Here is a 22,499-nt window from a genome sequence, read left to right on the forward strand (position 1 = left end):
TAGCCAGTCGAAGAACAACCCTTCATCGAAACAACTACCAAGAGAGCAGGGCATCAGGGCTAGAAAGTCCAGATCAAACACCTAGAGACACACGCCCAAAAACCTATCATGGTCTGCACACCATACTCGAAGGGCCTATCTGAATTTTTTTTTTTAAATATGCAGTCGATACGATATTAGGACAGTATTTAAGAGCAACTCAACACTTAGAAAGTACCTTATGCATGTAAAACCCCTGACTGAAAAACTCATGACAAAAAAACTGATTTTATGAAATTTAATGTAAATGTGGGAAACTTTTGTTTAGGTTAAGTCGTACAAAAAGTGATAGCATTTTTATAGTATAAAAGTTAAGGCATGGACAACAACAACAACAACAACATATAATTTTGTCACATACTTCTATCATGAGTAAACATCGTTGAAATGTTTGCGGGAGAATTAATAGGGGATATTACATACATGCATATACAAAGTACCAATCCTTAAGTGGATCAGTTGAGGGAAATATATGAATATTTGGAGTATGTAATGAAGTTGTTTGGAAGTAATGGATTTAGTCACATAGGATGATTTTCAAGAGCAGTGCTGACAAAGATGGTGTAGTTTTGAATTTAGCTATTATTAAATTTTCTGGAGATTCAAATGAAAAGGTGTATTTTTGTATGATATTTATATAGGTAGTCATTTTTACCATGGTAAATTTAAGTCATATTAAAAGCTGATGGTCTACTCATATTGCAAGTTTTGTATTCTGCATAACCACTTTGTCCAGCACCTCTCACCCTTAAACTGAAACTTTTAAATAAAATAAAATGGCAGTTCAATCAAAGATTACGATCAAACCAAGCATATAAAGATTAAATCACTGTCTGACTGACGTAAATGAACATTTGAAATTAAAATGTTTAAATCCAACGTTATTTCACGTGATTAATGGTAGCCGAATTGATACGGTCTTCGCTAATCGAGCCAGAGATGTCTCGTGTTGCGGGGTTCGAATCTGAACAGCACTGAAGACTCCCGAAAGAATGAAACACTACTGTCTGCAGGTATTTAATTATTATAGTAAAAATATAATTATATATATATATATATATATATATATATATATATATATATATATATATATATACAAGTAGCCCCGTTGCAGACAGATGGCTGCATATTGTGAAAGAAAAGCGAGTAAGTGCAGTGTATTTACAAAACCAATATTTACGAAACTAAAGTTAGTAATTACTTAATTTTTCGTCGGTTCTCATGTAGAAGATGTCTCCTTGAACTACTTTAACAAAAAAAAATATTGTATTTTCAACCAATATTTACGAAAAATAAAATATGAGATACATGAGTAAAAGTATTATTTTATTTAATGACCTGTGGTCTAAACTGACCACCCTGATCAAATCAGAGAAAGTCCCTTTTTTGTTGTTGTTTTTTTAATCCGACGGAGAAAATGGAAGCAATTTATTTTTAAAAGTAAAAGAAAAAATCTTGTATTTTTCAACCAATATTAATCGAAACCTTTTTACTTACTGTCTTTTTTTGTTGCAAATCAGAGAAAATCTCTTTTTTTGTTTTGTCAATAAGACGGAGAAAATGGAAGTAATTTTTAAAAAAATCTTGTATTTTTCAACCAATATTAATCGTTGACTGTTGCTGTTACTCCCACCAATTTAATGCCTCTCACCACCACTTTGCCTAACAGCTGCTGATGCTACTCCCACAAATTTAACTCCTATCACCACTACTATTTTTGTCTATTCCGCTACTCCCACCGATTTAACTCCTATCACCACTACTACTTTGCATTTCTTTTGGATTTCCATAAACCAAATATGCATATAAATACCACTAAAACATCCGCTGGGCAATAAGCTTCATTTTGGTACCTAAATTGCCTGGGTGGGTTGCCCGTAGGCTGACTTAAACCGCGTCACACACACGCACAGACAGACAGTACAGAAATTTATAATGGGATATATATATATATATATATATATATATATATATATATATGTCATTTACATGCTAAATTTGTATATACATATATGTATATGTGTATATACACATGTATTTATATATATACATATATATATATATATATATATATATATATAAAACTATGTAACCATCTGTTTATGTATGTATGTATTTATCTATCTCGCACTCCTTCTCTTTCTTTCTCTCTCTCTTTCTCTCACTTTCTCTCTCTCACTATATATATATATATATATATATATATATATATATATATAAGCAAATATATATATATATATATATATATATATATATATATATATATATATATATATATATATATATATATATATATATATAGCAAAAAGGACCCGTCGTTGACTGGGTTCAAAACAGCCTACAGAAAATGGACTCTGATTTATGAAAGTATGATAAGCTATTAAAAGGAACGGTTGTAAAGAGATAGCTTCGAATTTGGGGTATCAAAACCAAAGCAAAATATGATGAAACTAAAAATAAAATAGATAAACCCCATAATTTATTATACCATACCTGTTCACACTGAAACACTTATCACAATATTCTGTGGATCTATATTAAAAAACCTTGTTAAATTTTGTGACATATTTACATTCTATGGAGGTCAGGCACGAACGAACACCCCATAATTTTATTATACAATATTTCTTCAAACTGAAACATAATTATCAAAGTATACTTTCGCAGATAGATATGAAAAGTCTTTATTAAAGTTTGTGCCTATTTCCATTCTATGGAGGCCAGGCGCGAACGCAGCCCCCACAATTTTATTGTACCATCCCTATTTAAGTTAAAACATACTTATCAAAGTAGTCTTACGTGCATCCATATCAAAAACACTTGTAAACGTTTTTTTTTTAATTTTTAAATATTTTATTTCCATACTTTGTGGACCAGGCGCGAACGCAGACCCCACAATTTTAATGAACCACCGTTCTGCTAGATCAAACATACCCATTCCTGTGTCTCGATGCATCTATCATTATATAATCAATTTTTTAAAATAGTCAACCATATAGGAGCCTATTCGTGACCACACACACACACACACACACACGCACACACACACACACACACACACACACACACACACACACACATTAAGCTTGATATTATAGATATATATTGTAAGACTTCTTCTGGATGAATGAATTGAAGAAAATGAAATACCAGTACAATATTTGAAATATATTTGTTGTAATGAAATGTATGACTTTGTTCTATTTCAAAACGAAAAGTTGTTGGAAATTGAAAAAAAAGAAGTTATATCACCGTGAAAGAGAGTAAGAGTTTTTACGTCATATAGTCGTTAATATATTTAAAAATATGATGTAATTTATATTCTTTCATAAATAAATATGGCTGTCATAATTCAAATGTGGATGTGTCACTGAAATGAAAGAGTGTATTTTTGTTATGTAATTTATTGACCGAGTATATGTATTAATTATTATAAGTGTTTTTTATTCTATGGTGTGAGAGAGTTAATCTGTTGCTACAACTAAATTATGGTCTCTTAATAGGAGTCTGTTATTAATGATGATGGATTATAGAAACCTCCACTTTGTTTAATTGTGCTTGAATTTGCGATAGCGCTGATCTGATATCTCCGTCGCGGTTTATTTGAAATAAATTTTACTATTTTCGCTTGTCTGAAGTCAAAAGTATGATAATTAGAATTTCTAGAATCTGGTACTTTTAAGTTTAGATTGCTCCCGAACACAGAATGTTTTATGCTAGCACAACCCATTAACCGGCTTTGCCCGGTTCAAGCATACCCTCCCCCACGCGTAAAAAAAGTAAAGTACGATTGTTGTTTCTGGGATCCCACAACCTGCCCATGTTAAGAACAGTTTTCGAAATAAACCCTCTAACTTCCTCATCGTAAGAATGGCGATCGAAATAGACATCTCCAATCTCTGCAAGTGAATTACAGTGCAGAATGCAGGTATTTATATCTTGAAGACTACCTGTCTGCGCCAAATATACATGACTTTGTCTGAATGAGTATACTGGAAAACTTACAAAACTCGCCATACTTAAGGAAATTTTGGAGTTGGATGTAATGTAAAAATTACCCCCTCCCTCGCTAAAAAAGTTGTAGAAGCCGAAAAGTGAAAAAAACGAAAGAAACATAGGCTCCCCTCTAAGAAATAGATTCCCGTAAACTTAACTATGCAAGCATTAACAACAAACCCCCAACCAACAGAAACGCTTAGAGAACGGTTGGGAAATTTCCCTCCTCCCCTCTAAAGTGAATGCCGTAAAAATGTTCTTCTTCTTTTACATTTTCCTTGGTCAATGGTTATTTCCAAAGTATATAAGGAAACATACTTAATCATTGTTGCGCGCGCGAGAGAAAAAGAAAGAGAGAAGAACAATACGTTTGTTTGTGTTTTGTTATAGCAGGTAGCGAGACTCAACCGCCTCACCCTTACCAATACAAACATAAAAAAAGCAGAAGTTATGATTTAATATGAGAACGAATAAACATGGAAAACAGTAGGAATTCTAATGATACAAACCAGTGAAACCACATCATTTAGTTAAAATAACCGTAACTTAAGAAAATATAATAGCGCAGACAGGAATAATTCGCTAGTTTTTTTTATAGAGAGAGAGAGAGAGAGAGAGAGAGAGAGAGAGAGAGAGAGAGAGAGAGAGAGAGAGAGAGAGAGGGGGGGAGATAGAGAGAGAAAAAGAGAGAGAGAGAATAATAGATGATAGACTAAATCCAAAGTAAACGGTAGCCATTCGGTAAATTTGTTTGTGGGTAGTTAATGTTTAAATATATGCGAGTGGCCAAGAAGTAAACAGCCTAAACGTAACTTTGGTTTCATGTGTGTATATGGTGTAACAATATGGCGTAACGTTTGTCTTGCGGATGCTATGTTGTGTATAATCCGTGAGCGTTCGTTTTTGTTGAAGATTTAAAATCTGAAAGAAGAGAATTACAGCTTGCATTCAATGAGAAACGGTTGGATGAGCGAAAGGAGAAATTATTATTTTGTGAATCTGCGAATCGAAAGTGAACATTATATCTACGAGTTTATTAGTCAGTTAATAAGGGTGACGGGGCAATACAAGTCTACTGTGTGTAATTTTATGCGGCGTAGAGTGTGGACCAGGCGCGGTGAGAGCAGTTATGAATTAGACAGAAAAAGAGGAACTACTTCCTCTAATGGTATTGGCGAGAGTGATGATTTCTCTACTAGGATGAATTATAGGATTTTATTATACGGCTTAAATCTGGCTATAATGAAGTTGTAAAGTTACATAATGTAGTGGATAATAGTCTAGACATAATACATTTGTATGCGGCATCTGTTGATGCAAACCTACAGTAATTTGGTCCATAAAGGAATTTCTGCAATCAAAATATTATATACCGGAGAGATATATTGACGACATTTTAATTTTTATTCCTGAAAACATACACATAGTTAATATTAAAACAAATTAAACTCAGTCTATGCAAATGGAATGGAGTCAGTTTTCTGATAAAATTTCTGTTGGCAGAGGCAGTGGCCAGAGACGTGCTGGAAGTTGAGAGAGAAAGTTGTCAGCGACGAATTCTAGCTGGACTTTTGCGTATTATATTTGGTTTATTTTGTATTGTTGTTTACCAGCCCATTTAACGTCAGACTTCTTGAATCAGTGCTTCTAACAAATTTACGCACACTTAAACAACGTTGGGGTTTCTATAATTTATCGGCGTTAATAAGTAAACTCCTATTAAAAGACCATAATTAAATTTTAGACATAGATTAACTCTCTCATGCCATAGAAAACACTACCTATAATAATTAATATATATATAATCAATCAATAAATTACATAACAAAAATGCACTCATCACATTTCAGTGACACATAAATATTTGAATTATAACGGTCATATTTATTCATAAAAATATACCTTACATGATATGATATAAATATATTAACGGCTATATGATATTAAAAAATCTGCACTTTTTCACAACACTATAACTATTTTTGAATTTCCAACGACTTTTCGTTTTAAAATAGAACAAAGTCATACTTTTCATTAGAACAAATATTGTACTGGTATTTTATTTTCTTCCAAATTACCATTTGTTGATAGGATGCTGTTGAGATAATTAAACTGCTCTACATTTTCTAGTTCTATTATTGTATCCTCAGGAGAAGTTTGATGTCCAGGAACAGGTTTGAGAAGTACTTTTGTCTTCGCTATGTTGATGTTAGCCCACATTTCATTCAATAGTATGAACTAGGGTACAGGTGTTGTCGACGTATTGCAGCTCAGTGATTCCAGTGTGGTTTATACGTGTTCTGGACTTGAGGCAGGCAATATTAAAAATACTGCTGTCCATTCAGTATTGTAATGCTATTCCGGGGTTGTTTTCTGGAATTTCACATAGCATTGTGGCCAGATAGATAGAAAAAGGTGTTGGGGCAGCATGCAATCTTGCTTTAGGCTACCCGTGATGGGGAAAGCATCTGATAGGCCAGTTTCGTGTTGTGCTGGGTCCATTAATTCATCATAAACACCTTGAATAAGTGAAATGAATTTTGTTCAACAGCCAAAGCATTCGAACACTTGCCACATGGCTGTCCTTGAGATGGAGTCAAATGCTTTTCCTGGATCATAAAATATAATCCCAAGGGCCTGTTTGTGTTTTTGCATTATTCCTGGACCTGTCTTGTGAAAAAGATCATATCAATGGTGCCCCGGTTAGGTCTGAATCCACACTAGCTTTTAGGAAAAATGTCGTCTAATAGGGTGAAGAGGCGGTTAAGCAAGATTTTAGCAAGACTTTTCCTGTGATGGAAAGAAGGGATATTCCTTGGTAGTTCTCGCATGCACTTGTATTGATGATATTAGCATCTTTCCAAATATGACAAATCAAAGCATGAATTCGCATTTGAAGTGGAAGCCTTCTATATTTAATCAGTTCTAGGGGAATGGGCTTAGTACTTTGAAGGGTTGGGTGGATTTGAGAATGGGTACAAATTTATCGAAAGTTGGATTTTCGGACATCCAGAGACAGACTGGTGCTGGGGTCGTTTCTCAGGAAGTTTGGCGTCACTGTTGCATCACTGTTTAGTAAAGCTGAGAAGCGTTCTTGCCATATGGCAAAGATATCTTAAGGTTCGGTGATGTTATCAGCTGCTTTTAGGGAGTTATTAGAGACTCTGACAAGACCGAAAATCTCTTTGACGCGAGAAAAGAGATTTCTCATATTGCAGACGTCTGTGTATGACTGAAGCTCCTCTGCTTTTCCTTCCCACCGGCAGTTTTGTATGTTACTGAGCTCTTTCTGACATCTGGCCTTTAGCGAATGAAAATTGGTTTTGAGTTGTTCGGTGTGCTTCATACTCTTTGTCTGTATTCATTTAAATCTGTTATTTTCTGATTATTGTCATCAAGCCAGTTTTGGTGACGTTTTTTAATATGTCCAAGTGTTTGTTTGTTTCTTTGGCAGCCTTGCTCATAGTTTCACAGAGGTAAAATCATTCAGTGGTCGTATGATTGATTGGATTTGGAGGTGTGCTTTGCAGCACTTCTGCATATGTTTTAGCCGCGGTTGGGTCTTTGAACTTTCGTGTGTGCAGTTTCTTTGCCCTAGAGTGTTGAATACGGAGGTATCTTCGGACTGATATATTAAACTTTATTATTAATAATAAGCAATTGTTAATCCAACAATCATCTGGTGTAGAGCGTGTGATTAGGACGTCTTAGTGGTCTTTCAGGTGGATGATGGGGTAGATGGATGTTTTAATCGCAAAATCGACGCCATGGATCCGGCATTCTGGAGCAAGTCTCCCTTTCCAAAAGATTGAATAACCGGTTCTAGGTTCATCTATTCTCTCCTCGTCTGAATGTCTGGTCTCACTTTATGCTACTATGTCAATTGTTGTTGTTTTTGTTGTTTTTATTTTACGGCATATCAACCCTTTTCGGGTTATTTAATGCTGAATCCAAAGATTTTGAAGAAAAATTTTTTAATAGAATATATTTGTTGTTTTCAAGTCGGTTTCTATTTAACCCATAGTTGGAACCCTAACAGGTACTACCACTCCGGGTCAGAGTGGACCTGGGAGCAATGGTAATTAAAGGGTGGCTTCACACTCCCCAAAGCCCGCAAGCTGGGGCCTCACCACTGGATATAGTTTAAGGTCATATCCGAGACCCCCATTGAGGGATTTTTACCCTCTGCAGGGGGGCAGTCGATGTATTCTAATGCCCCACCGACAGGGCCACTATGTCAATTGAAAACTGGAAAAGCCACACTCCTTTCAGGTCTATCTTCATTTTGAAGATCAAGGAGGGTTTTAACATTCCATGTGCCAAGACTTACAGTCATTTGAATGTCTTTGTTGCTCTGATTTTGACCATAATAGTGGGCACCTACTGGTTGCGGTATACCAGCCAGGTGTCTGGGTTGACATTCAATGTTTGGTCCAGCTTTTATAGGGCTCTTTCCAGTTGGGAGGGGCAGTGGTAGTTCCAAAGAAAGAGCTGCCCAATGACAGATGCAGGACCTCAGGTGTGCAACCATCACAAATCTGTCGCCTGCATGCAAATTAAAGATTAAGGGCTACCAGCTTGCTAAGTCTTACTCCTGTCACCTTTGCCTTGTTGCCATAGGATTTTGTGGGGGAAAAAGCTAAAATTAGGATGGTTTGGGACTTGTAGTTGTGGGTTATAGGTTTGAGTCAGCCCCGGCAACAAAGTGTTTTAGGTGATCCACAAGGTGCAACTTCATGTCACACACACTTCAGATGTCACCATTCACTGCGGCAAACATGTGGTTGACATGCAGGTTCAAGAAGGCATCTTTCTACAGATTGTCAGTACACCATTACATGTGTGGAGTGCCGTCTTGTCGCCTACCCAGCAGTTAATGTCGTACCTCTAACTGGGAGGGGGTCTGCCAAATGCTATGCCTTACCAAAGGGTGACTCATGATTTTTATCTGAGAGTGCTTATTCAATATATTCATCGCTAACCTCTATATTTAGAGGCTGCTTCCCTATTCGCAATAAGGGGACCCGGATAGGGCAAATGGCCTCTTTCTATATAGGTGTGTGTGTGTGTGTGTGTGTGTGTGTGTGTGTGTGTGTGTGTGTGTGTGTGTGTACAAATTTATCATGGCATAAAACTTTCCATGGAAACATGCATCTGTCACTTTTCAACTTTAATTTGTTCTGCTGGATTTTGTACACATGTAAATCTACATTTTCCAGATTGTGCTAGATCATTTTGAATTTTGCTAATTCTGGAAAATATGATGCTCTCTCTCTCTCTCTCTCATATATATATATATATATATATATATATATATATATATATCGTAATTTAGTAGTTTCAATTTTATGATATAGAATGGTTAAATTTCGAATCTACAATATTTATTGTATGCAAGACAAAGAATACATTTCAGTAAGTATATCTTCTTAACCTATAGGTTTTCTTACATATCTATCTATCTATCTATCTATCTATCTATCTATCTATCTATCTATCTATCTATATATATATATATATATATATATATATATATATATATATATATATATATATATATATATATAAATTTCAATTATGATTTTCTATGTTTATTGTAAAATTTAGGCCGGAAGATAACCAGTAGAGCACAGGTGGAGCAGGTGCTTATTTGATTGTAAAAGTTAAGAGTGAATGGCGTATATTCTGTTATTACTAACTAGTACAACGTTGACCAAAAGAAGAGTCTATCAGGCAGCTGTATAGAGTGTGATGATGTATGTAAGTGAATCCTAGCCAGTTATAGTTGAGAACATTCGTTCAATGGAAGGAAATCATATGTAAATAATACAGTGGATGTGTAACATGAGGCTTAAAACCAATTTTAACCTGATGACATAAGAGGAAGATTAACTCTGGACAGTATATGAAGATGTGGGTAAAGCACATTTGATATTATGATCACGTTGAAAGAGGGGTAAGATGTTATGGTCGCGTTGAAAGAGTGGATAAGATGTTATGGTCGCGTTGAAAGAGAGGATAAGATGTCATGATCACGTTGAAAGAGTGGATAAGATGTTATGATAACGTTGAAAGAGTGTCGAAGATTGAATGATCACGTTGAAAGAGTCAATGATATGTTATGATGACGTTGAAAGAGTGAATAAGATGTTATGATCACATTGAAAGAGTGGAAAAGATTTTATGATCACGTTGAAAGAGTGGATAAGATGTTATGATAACGTGGAAAGAGTGGATAAGATGTTATGATAACGTTGAAAGAGGGGATAAGATGTTATGATAACGTTGAAAGAGTGAATAAGATGTTATGATAACGTTGAAAGAGTGGATAAGATGTTATGATAACGTGGAAAGAGTGGATAAGATGTTATGATAACGTTGAAAGAGGGGATAAGATGTTACGATAACGTTGAAAGAGTGGATAAGATGTTATGATAACGTTGAAAGAGTGGATAAGATGTTATGATAACGTTGAAAGAGTGGATAAGATGTTATGATCACATTGAAAGAGTGGATAAGATGTTATGATAACGTGGAAAGAGTGGATAAGATGTTATGATAACGTTGAAAGAGTGGATAAGATGTTATGATAACGTTGAAAGAGTGAATAGGATGTTATGATAACGTTGAAAGAGTGGATAAGATGTTATGATAACGTTGAAAGAGTGGATAAGATGTTATGATAACGTTGAAAGAGTGGATAATATGTTATGATAACGTGGAAAGAGTGGATAAGATGTTATGATAACGTTGAAAGAGTGGATAAGATGTTATGATAACGTTGAAAGAGTGAATAAGATGTTATGATAACGTTGAAAGAGGGGATAAGATGTTAGGATAACGTTGAAAGAGTGGATAAGATTTTATGATCGCGTTGAAAGAGTGGATAAGATGTTATGATAACGTGGAAAGAGTGGATAAGATGTTATGATAACGTTGAAAGAGGGGATAAGATGTTATGATAACGTTGAAAGAGTGAATAAGATGTTATGATAACGTTGAAAGAGTGAATAAGATTTTATGATAACGTTGAAATAGGGGATAAGATGTTATGATAACGTTGAAAAGGTGGATAAGATTTTATGATAACGTTGAAAGAGGGGAAAAGATGTTATGATAACGTGGAAAAAGTGGATAAGATGTAATGATCACGTTGAAAGAGTGGATAAGATTTTATGATCAGTTGAAGGAGTGGATAAGATTAAATGATCAGTTGAAAGAGGGGATAAGATGTTATGATAACGTGGAAAGAGTGGATAAGATGTTATGATTACGTTGAAAGAGGGGATAAGATGTTATGATAACGTTGAAAGAGTGGATAAGATATTTGATCACGTTGAAAGAGTGGATGATATGTTATGATCACGTTGAAAGTGTGGATGATATGTTCTGGTCACGTTTAAAGAGTGGATAAGATGTTACGATAACGTTGGAAGTGTGTACAAGATGTTATGATCACGTTGAAAGAATGGATAAGATGTTATGTTAACTTTACAAGAGTAGATAAGATGTTATGATCACGTTGAAAGTTAGGATAATATGTTATGGTCACGTGTAAAGAGTGGATAAGATGTTATGATCACGTTGAAAGAGTGGATGATATGTTATGATCATGTTGAAAGAGTGGATGATATGTTATGGTCACGTTGAAAGAGTGGATCAGATGTTATGATCACCTTGAAAGAGTGGATGATATGCTATGGTCACCCTGAAAGAGTGGATAAGATTTTATGATCACGTTGAAAGAGTAGATGATATGTTATGATCACGTTGAAAGAGTGCATATGAGTTTATTATCACGTAGAAAGAGTGGATAAAGTTTTACGATCACGTTGAAAACGTGGATAAGATGTTATGATCAAGTTGAAAGAGTGGATAAGATGTTATGATCACGGTGAAAGAGTGGCTAAGATGTTATGAACACGTTGAAATAGTGGATGTTATGTAATAATCACGGTGAAAGAGTGGATAAGATTTTATGATCACGTTGAAAGATTGGATAAGATGTTATGATCCGGTTGAAAGAGTGGATAAGATGTTATGATAACGTTGAAAGAGTGAACTACATTTTATGATCAGTTGAAGGAGTGGATAAGATGTTATGATCACGTTTAAAGTGTGAATAAGATTTCATGATCACGATGAAAGAGTGGATAAGATGTTATGATCACGTTGAATGAGTGGATGATATGTTTGATCACGTTGAAGGAGTGGATAAGATGTTATGATCACGTTGAAAGAGTTAATAAGATGTGATGATCACGTTACAAGAGTGGATAAGTTGTTATAATCCCGATGAAAGTGTGGATGATATGTTATGGTCATGTTGAAAGAGTGGATAAGATGTTATGATCAGGTTTAAAGAGTCGATAAGGTGTTATGATAAGGTTGATAGAGTGGATCATATGTTATGATTAGGTTGAAAGTTTGGAGAAGATGTTATGATCACGTTGAAAGAGTGAATGATATGTTATGGTTATGTTGAAAGAGTCGATAAGATGTTATGATCACGTTGAAAGAGTTAATGATATGCTATGGTTACGTTGAAAGAGTGGATAAGATGTTATAATCACGTTGAAAGTGTGGCTGATATGTTATCGTCACGTTGAAAGAGTGGATGACATGTTATGATCACGTTGAAAGTGTGGATAAGATGTTATTATTAGGTTGAAAGAGTGAATAAGATGTTATGATCATGTTAAAAGAGTGGATAAGATGTTATGATCACGTTCAAAGTTTGGTAAGATGTTATGATCACGTGGAAAGAGTGGAGATGTTATGTTCACTTTACAAGAGTGGATAAGATTTTATGATCACGTTGAAAGCGTGGATAATATGTCATGGTCACGTTCAAAGTGTGGATAAGATGTTATGATCACGTTGAAACTGTGGATGATATGTAATGATCTCGTTCAAAGAGTGGATAAGATGTTATGATCAGTTTTAAGAGTGGAAAAGATGTGATAATCCTGTTTAAAGAGTAGATAAGAGGTTATGATCACGTTAAAAGAGTGAATAATATGTTATGATCACGTTGATAGAGTGGATAAGGTGTTATTATTAGGTCGAAAGAGTGAATCATGTTAAAAGAGTGGATAAGATGTTATGATCACGTTCAAAGTTTGGTAAGATGTTATGATCACGTGGAAAGAGTGGAGATGTTATGTTCACTTTACAAGAGTGGATAAGATTTTATGATCACGTTGAAAGCGTGGATAATATGTCATGGTCACGTTAAAAGAGTGGATGATATGTTATGATCACGTTAAAAGAGTGGATAAGATGTACTGATCACGTTGAAAGTGTGGATGATATGTTATGGTAACGTTTAAAGGGTTTAGGGACATATTTTGGTGCTTTTAAGGCACTTCCTAATAAAATAATTTAACACAATTTCCCGAACAAACAACAAACCACTTCTTAAACTTAACAAGGAAAAGGTTTATTTAAAAAGGCATTAAACTCGAAGGAGGAAAAGAAGGAAGGAAGGTTCGGGACTTCACTGCTTACTAGGTAGTTACAGCCGGTGGCTGTCATCTGATACCTAGTAGGAGCAGAGGAGCGAAAGTTCTAGTCCCTTCGAAAGCTGGTGGAGTAAGAGAGAGTTTTCTCTTCTCAGGACCGGAAGCTGTCAGGTCCTTGGGGGTTAAAAATATTCATGCGCTACTCCTCTGATTGGCCAGTGTATGGCCACATTACTCAATCAGGGAGGAATATGTGCAAGAAGAAAGAGGTCTATTTGCGTCTGCTACAAGAGTGGATAAGATGTTACGATAACGTTGGAAGTGTTGACAAGATGTTATGATCACGTTGAAAGAGTGGATGACATGTTATGATCACGTTGAAAGAGTTGACAAAACCTTATGATCAGGTGGAAAGAGTGGATAAGATGTTATGATACTGTGTAAAGAGTGGCTAAGATTTTATGAACACGTTGAATGAGTGGATGGTCTGTTATAATCACGTTGAAAGAGTGGATATTATGTTATGATCACGTTGAAAGAATGGATAAGATGGTATGATCACGTTGAAAGAGTGAATAAGATTTCATGATCACGATGAAAGAGTTGATAAGATGTTGCGATCAGGTTTAAAGAGTAAATAAGATGTTATGATCACGTTGAAAGTGTGGATGATATGTTATTGTCATGTTGAAAGAGTGGATTAGTTTTATGATCAGGGTCAAAGAGTCGATAAGATGTTATGATAAGGTTGATAGAGTGGATGATATGTTATGATCACGTTGAAAGTGGGGATAAGATTTTATGATCACGTTGAAAGAGTGGATAACATGTTATGATCATATTGAAAGAGTGGATAGATGTTATGATCACGTTAAAAGAGGGGATAAGATGTTATGATTACGTTAGAAGAGGTGATAAGATGTTATGATCACGTTGAAAGTGTGAATAAGATTTTATGATAATGTTGAAAGAATGGCTAAGATTTTATGAACATGTTGAAAGAGATTGGGGTATGTTATACTCACGTTGGAAGAGTGGATAAGATGTTATGATCACGTTGAAAGTGTGGATGATATGTTCTGGTCATGTTCAAGGAGTGGATAAGATGTTATGATCACGTTGAAAGTGTGGATAAGATGTTATGATCACGTTGAAAGAGTGGATAAGATGTTATGATCACGTTGAAAGAGTGGCTAAGATTTTATGAACACGTTGAAAGAGATGGGGGTATGTCATAATCACGTTGGAAGAGTGGATAAGATGTTATGATCTCGTTGAAACTGTGGATGATATGTTATGATCAAGTTGAAAGAGTGGATCCAATTTTATTATCACGTTGAAAGAGTGGATGATATGTTATGATCACGTTGAAAGTGTGGATGATATGTTATGATCAGTTTGAAAGAGTTGATAAGATGTTATGATAACGTTGAAAGAGTAGTTAAGATGTTATGATCACGTTGAAAGAGTGGATAAAATTTTATGATCATGTTGAAAGACTGGATAAGATTTTATGATCACGTTGAAAGAGTGGGTAATATTTTATGATCACATTGAAAGAGTGGATAAGATGTTATGATCTCGTTTAAAGAGTGGATGATATGTTATGATCACGTTGAAAGATTGGATAAGATGTTATGATGAGTTTGAAAGAGTGAATGATATTTTATGATCACGTTGAAAGAGTTGATAAGATGTTATGATCACGGTAAAAGAGTGGATTATATTTTATTATCACCTTGAAAAAGTGGATAAGATTTTATGATCACCTTGAAAAAGTGGATAAGATGTTATGATCACGTTGAAAGAGTGGATAAGATGTTATGATCAGTTTGAAAGAGTGGATCTGATGTTATGATCGCCTTGAAACGGTGGATAATATGTTGTGTCACGTTGAAAGAGTGGATGTTATGATCACGTTGAAAAAGTGTATAAGATTTTATTATCAGATTGAAAGAGTTGAGAAGATGTTATGATAACGTTGAAAGGATTGATAAGATGTAATGATCACGTTGAAAGAGTAGATAATATGTTATGATCAGTTTGAAAGAGTTGATAAGATGTTATGATCACGTTGAAATAGTGGATGATATGTTATGATCCCGTTCAAAGAGTAGATGATGTTATGGTCACGTTGGATGAATGGATAAGAGTTTATGATCAATTTGAAAGAGTTAGAGAAGATGTTATGATCACGTTGAAAGAGTGGATAAGATGTTATGATCAGTTTGAAAGAGGGGATAAAATGTGATCACGTCGAAAGAGTGCATAAGATGTCATTATCACGTTAAAAGAGTGTCTAAGATGTTATGAACACGTTGAAATAGTGGATGGTATGTTATATTCACGTTGAAACAGTTGATAAGATGTTATGATCACGTTGAAAGAGTGGATGAGATGTTATGATCACGTTGAAAGAGTGGATAAGATGTTAGTATCCATTGAAAGTGTGAATGATATGCTATGGTTACGTTGAAAGTGTTAATATGATGTTATGATCACGTTGAAAGAGTGGATAAGATTTTATGATCACGTTGAAAGTGTGCATGATATGTTATGCTCACGGTGAAAGAGTGGATAAGATGTTATGATAAGGTTGAAAGTGTGGATGATATGTCATGGTCACGTTGAAAAATTGGTGAAGATGTTATGATCACGTTGAAAGAGTGGATGATATGCTATGGTTACGTTGAAAAAGTGGATAAGATGTTATGATCACGTTGGAAGAGTGGCTGATATGTTATATTCACGTTGAAAAAGTGGATAAGATGTTATGTTCACGTTGGAAGAGTTGATTAGATGTAATTTTATACAAACTAATGATGATTAAAAGCGATCAGTAAAATAATAAATATAAAAAAATAAAAAACTGCAACAGAATTAATTAGGCTTTTAAGTTGTATAATTCTGTGTATTATGCAATAAGTAGCGTGCGTTATAAACGGAACCAATGATGTAAAGGACTCTATGGTTATTCTTGTAAATTCACTGTTTAAAAAAACAAACAAAATAAAAATAAAATAAAACAAAAATAAAACAAAACTACCCCTCTCCACTAATGGTGTTGTTTTTAGTTGATAATAAAACTTATAATAATACCTTCACATTTTATCTCTTATTCTTGTTATGTTTGCGTTGATTCCTTCTAAGCGTTGCGACAAATTTAAAATACATTTCTGTTTCTTTATTTTCAAACTGCGCAGAAATACTTTGTCAACATGAAATTGAGATTAATTAAAATGGTTACATAAAAATGCTATAGATTTACAAATGTATTTGAAGACAATAACAGTAAACGAAAAGATGGTTTTATAAACTGCGTGAAAGGTTTCACTAATAAAATCAAATTTCATCATTTCCTTCCTACAAAATTGCCAAAATCTTTAAATATATGAAAAGATTCTCATGCATTCTTCCGGTTTCTGCTTCCTATATTAAAACAATGATAGGAAGGAAATGTATTTGAAAATATTTTCATAGTAATGAAACAAATTAACCAAAGCACGAATGTGTAGGGATAATGATTGATAAAGGTTTTATTATAAAGTTTTCCATAAATAATATTTATTATTATCTATATATTAATATATTAATACGATAGCGTGTGTGTTCTTTTGTGTTTCACGCTCTCCGGCCAATTTGATTGGCTGAAATTTTATTCTGAAATAGACATTTAATTTCGGAATACACATTTACGAACGCTCTACGTTATATTCGATTAGCGTGTTCTCACCGCTATATTTTTTAATTCTATAAAATTTAGGGGTTTGTCTTTCAAAAGTTATTAAGAAATAATTGATTTAAGTTATTCCGTAATAAAAAAAAAACAAACTATAACACACATCTCTCGGCCGGCGGGGACAAAAAATTGAGAAGTTATTTGTTTTTTTTTATTGTTTATTTTGTTACATTTGTTTATTGAGAGAGAGAGAAAGAGAGAGCGCGAACCAGAGAGAGAGAGAGAGAGAGAGAGAGAGAGAGAGAGAGAGAGAGAGAGAGAGAGAGAGAGGCGCTGATGTCTTCGTTAATAAAATATTATTTTTACTACAACAACGTGTAAACAAAAGCCAAGATATGAAACCTCGAATTTAGTTACACGTTATTAGCGAAACGGAACTGGTTTTGTACATAAAATATTTTTATAAAAACATTAAATCTAAAAATACATACATATATATATATATATATATATATATATATATATATATATATATATATATATATATATATATATATATATATATATTAAATGACAGCTCCCCCGAAAACCGGCGCTGCTTTTTTTTTTTTTTTTTTACTAAGCGATTCGTTCATTATTTTTCATAGGTTAGGACGCTAATAAGTAAGTAAGCTTACACGAGCGGTTTACAAAAATATACTTGTTTTTTGTTCGTTTTTTCTTTTGTTTTTTTTGCGGTGGGTATTCACTTGCGTAAGTAACGTGCCGACATTAACTATTAAACCATTAAAGCAGAATGGCGGCCGCCACAACACCAATCGCCCCTCCACCGCCTCCTAATGTAAAGAGAATTTTTGTGAAATATTAAACTGCAGATGCACCTGTTAACAACTATACAAGTTCTATAATAAAAAAAGAAAGAAAAACAAAAGTATGTTTTTGTAAACTTACTGACAGCATAATTAGCGTCCTAAATTATGAGATGAAAAAAATGAACGAATTTCTTCGTAAAAAACAGCGCCAGTTTTCGGGGGTGCTGAAAACGAATATCGCAGTCAAATTTGTTTTATGATATGAAGAAATTACTAGGTGGCCAGAAAGTTGGCGTTCATTTTACGTTAAATTTATATAGGAAAGTGATCCCACATTCTTTGAAAAAGTAATTTCTTCATATCATGAAAAGTACTTATCTGCCTCAAGTTTAAATGTGATATTCATTTTCAGCACCACCGAAAACCTTTTAAAGTCGTCATTTTAAAGTTTTGGGGGGAGTTGGAAAGAAACTTGACATTGACCAATTATTTTTATTACATTGTTTTAACTAAAATAGTTTCATGAAAAACTGTTTTTGCTATATAAAATATTTTAATCTATATTATGATACGATAGCGTGTGTGTTATTTTCTGTATCACATTTTTTTTTCTTCTGAGTGTCTGTCCTTTAATTGTTATGCCTTTCCATTTCTTGTAATAAATAATTTTACTAAGAAGTCTTCATCAGTTTTGGTTTCGGTTTCGATTATAGCTGATGCACCCGAGCCATATGGATATATTTTTATTTTTGAAATCACAAGTTTATAATATATAAGAATGGATCGAAAATTGACTCTTATAGTAATATATACGAAATGTGCATAAATTAAAATATCATAGTTAAGCATATTTTACGACCAGGCTATGCCGGGCGTCCCTGCTATCTTAAATATACACTTTTGCAGTTTTAACAAAAGAACTACAATAATATAAGGGTGTCTCCATTTACGCTGAATATCCACAAAAATACCAACATCAATACATCATATATGAAAGAGTCCACTGTGGAATTTCCACAGGTCCCGCTAGTTATTATTATTATTATTATTATTATTATTATTAGTAGTAGTAGTAGTAGTAGTAGTAGTAGTAGTATTCAATATTATATTAACGGCATACGCTAATACCTGTTCGTGCTAAACCACCAATGTTAGGCATTGTTGAGTCTGGTCAGTACTAAAATGGATGACCATTTGGGAATACTAGGTGTTGTATGTGCTCTTCGCTTATCTCAGCATTATTTCCAGTTGCGTTGAACTTCTCTTTATCACTAGAATCAGGCAGTACTGACTCAGGAGAAGTGTGGTTGAGGATTGTACAAGGAAGTATATATTGCCGGTCGAGACAGATTGGCGTCCATTATTATGTTATTTTATTATTAAATTTATTCATTGATTGGTATTAGTTTTATTGCAGGAGATACATCCAAATATGTTGACGATCAACCGTTTGTGTAAATGTGTATTTAAAAGAGGACTTGAGAGTATATGGCGAGTAACTCATATGTGAAATGCAGAATGTATCTCATATTATTTTGGCAAATATTTGGCTGAGTGTTGTTGATTATATATTAGTTGTATGCTTAATTAGTTTTGGACAAACTGTGTGAAGAGTCCGACATGATGACAGCCAGAGAAAGCGGACAATAAATAGATTGTTTAATCAGTGAGATCTTTGCTGGGAGGTTTTATTGATAAAACCAATGAACAAAGACACCATAGTCCGGAAATCATTATTTGATTAGAAAAAAACCCAACTTCCTATGTAATAAACAAGATAAACAAGATATGTACTTTATTTAGTATAGATTTTTTTTGCGAATAATAATGGAATCTTGGCGAGATTATTATACTTCAAATTAAAATATAAAACCTTTTAATATTTGCATAATAATTGCATATTTCTAAAACCACTTAACGGACTTAGAAAATGCTGAAATTCAAATTATTAACGATTTACAAAACTTGCATAAATAAATGTGGAACATGCAGAAATTCAATTGAATGTAAATATGAAATGAGTTAAAAACAATTTGTCTGAAACCAACAAAAGACATAAAACAATTTTATTCTAACAATTCTGGCTCATATTATTTAATTAATTGGAATTCTTACTGAGATGATTAATTTGTATTACTTATCGATTTATTTATTTTATTCATCTTCTAGTTGTTGTTTCATGACGTTAATCAGCTGACGAAGGTCAGCGGAATATTTGGCCGAAACGTCGTGAAACCACAACTAGAAGATGAGGATAACAGTCTGCAATAAATAAGTGGATAAGTAATTCTGGCTCACTTGATTAAAAAAAACTTATGTACGTTAAAATATCTGATAATATTTTAAAATTCCAAACCACAGGTCCATCTTTTTCCCCATTGTCGATTCGATAAATTCAATTTAAATTTAAAACAAAACTGAATGAATAAAATACAGATTAAAATGCAAATGAGTCAGACGTGTAATTCAATGTTTAGAAATTGATTTTGCTTTTCATTTCATTATTATTTGTTGTGTTTGAACCTTTTTAATGCATACACCTTTAATGGGAAAAATCTTTATTTTACGACTGAGCCAAGTCTACACGTAATTTATGTTTTTTGTCGTATTCTTTCTCTCTATCTCCCTCTCTCTCTCTCTCTCTCTCTCTCTCTATATATATATATATATATATATATATATATATTTATATATATATATATATATATATATATATATATATATATATATATATATATATATACTAGCAGAAGTACCCGTCGTTGACTGGGTTCAAAATCAGCCTACAGAAAATAGACTCTGATTTATGAAAGTATGATAGGTTATGAAAAGGAAGGGTTGTAAATTTGGATTGAATTTGGGGGTATCAAAACCAAATATATATGAATAACATATGATGAAAGTAAAAATAAAATAATTAAATCCCATAATTTATTATACCGTACCTGTCCACACTGAAACACTTATCACAATATTCTCTGGATCTATATTAAAAAACCTTGTTAAATTTTGTGACATATTTACATTCTATGGAGGTCAGGTGCGAACGAACAACCCATAATTTTATTATACCATATTTCTTCAAACTGAAACATAATTATCAAAGTATACTTATGCAGATAGATATGAAAAGTATTTATTAAAGTTTGTGCCTATTTCCATTCTATGGAGACCAGGTGCGAACGCAGCCCCCACAATTTTATTATACCATCCCTATTTAAGTTAAAACATACTTATCAAATTATTTTTGTGTACATCTATATCAAAAACACTTGTAAACATTTTTTTTTAATTTTTTAATTTTTTATTTCCATACTTTGTGGACCAGGCGCGAACGCAGACCCCACAATTTTAATGAACCACCGTTCTGCCAGATCAAACATACCCATTCCTGTATTTCGATACACCTTCTATCATTATATGTAATCAGTTTTTTAAAATAGTCCACCATATAGGAGCCTATTCGTGACCACACACACACACACACACACACACACACACACACACACACACACACACACACACACACACACACACACACGCGCGTGCGCGCGCACATACACACACATTCAGCTTTATATTATACTAGCGGGAGTACTCGGCGTTGCCTGGGTGTTTGGAGGTGTGTGTGGTGTTAAATAAAAAAGAAACCGGGGGTTAGGATCGAACCGGAAGCCCTGAGGCGAAGTTTGAAAATAAAATCGGCCAGCCAGAATGAGTTAGTGAAAGATGTTTGAATTTATTTAAGTAAGAACGAAATTGACAGGTGCGCGCCCGGAAGTCGTCGAGCGTTACGACGACGACGACGACGACGACGACGACGACGACGTAGGTTTGTTTGTTATAAGCGAAGTAAAAAAAAGAAAACAACGTTAACACTTAAGCGGGGGAAAACACACAAAAAAAACTAACGTAAGGCAAACGAACGATGAAAACAGAAAAACGAACACGTGAAAAATGGCTTAAATAAGCCTGTTTCGATATTAAAATTTAAAAAATCGGTGGGTACCCGGGTGTTTTTGGGTGTGGATAAGCGAAGTAAAAAAAAAACAGAAAAACGATCGTTACGTGAAAAATGGCTTAAATAACACTGGTTCAATATTTAAATTTAAAAAATCGAAAAAAATAAAGACACCTTAAACCACGATTCGAACCCAAAAGTTTAGATAACGAACCAACGCGCTAATCAACTGAGCTAACGCGACGTGCATGAAATTTGTTCAGTTTTTCAACTATTTAAAGTAAATCAGGCCATGACGTCATCTAGTGCATGCGTAGAACCGGTCGAGAGGGGCGTTTTTGTTGACCCCTCCTGTCGAAAATTGTTGATTTCGGGGTGAAAAAAATGAACGTTTTTGGTCAATTTTTCGATATTTTTTAAGCGAAGGATGAAGCTCCAATATGATACCGAGTTTGTGAATTTTTGTCGTGTCTGTCGAAAGTTTTTAGCAGACACACAAACATACATTTTCGCTTTTATATATATACTAGCGAGGGGTACCCGGCGTT

Source organism: Euprymna scolopes, chromosome 17, assembly GCF_053919585.1.
Source record: "Euprymna scolopes isolate OS-2025 chromosome 17, ASM5391958v1, whole genome shotgun sequence".
Classification (NCBI taxonomy): domain Eukaryota; kingdom Metazoa; phylum Mollusca; class Cephalopoda; order Sepiida; family Sepiolidae; genus Euprymna; species Euprymna scolopes.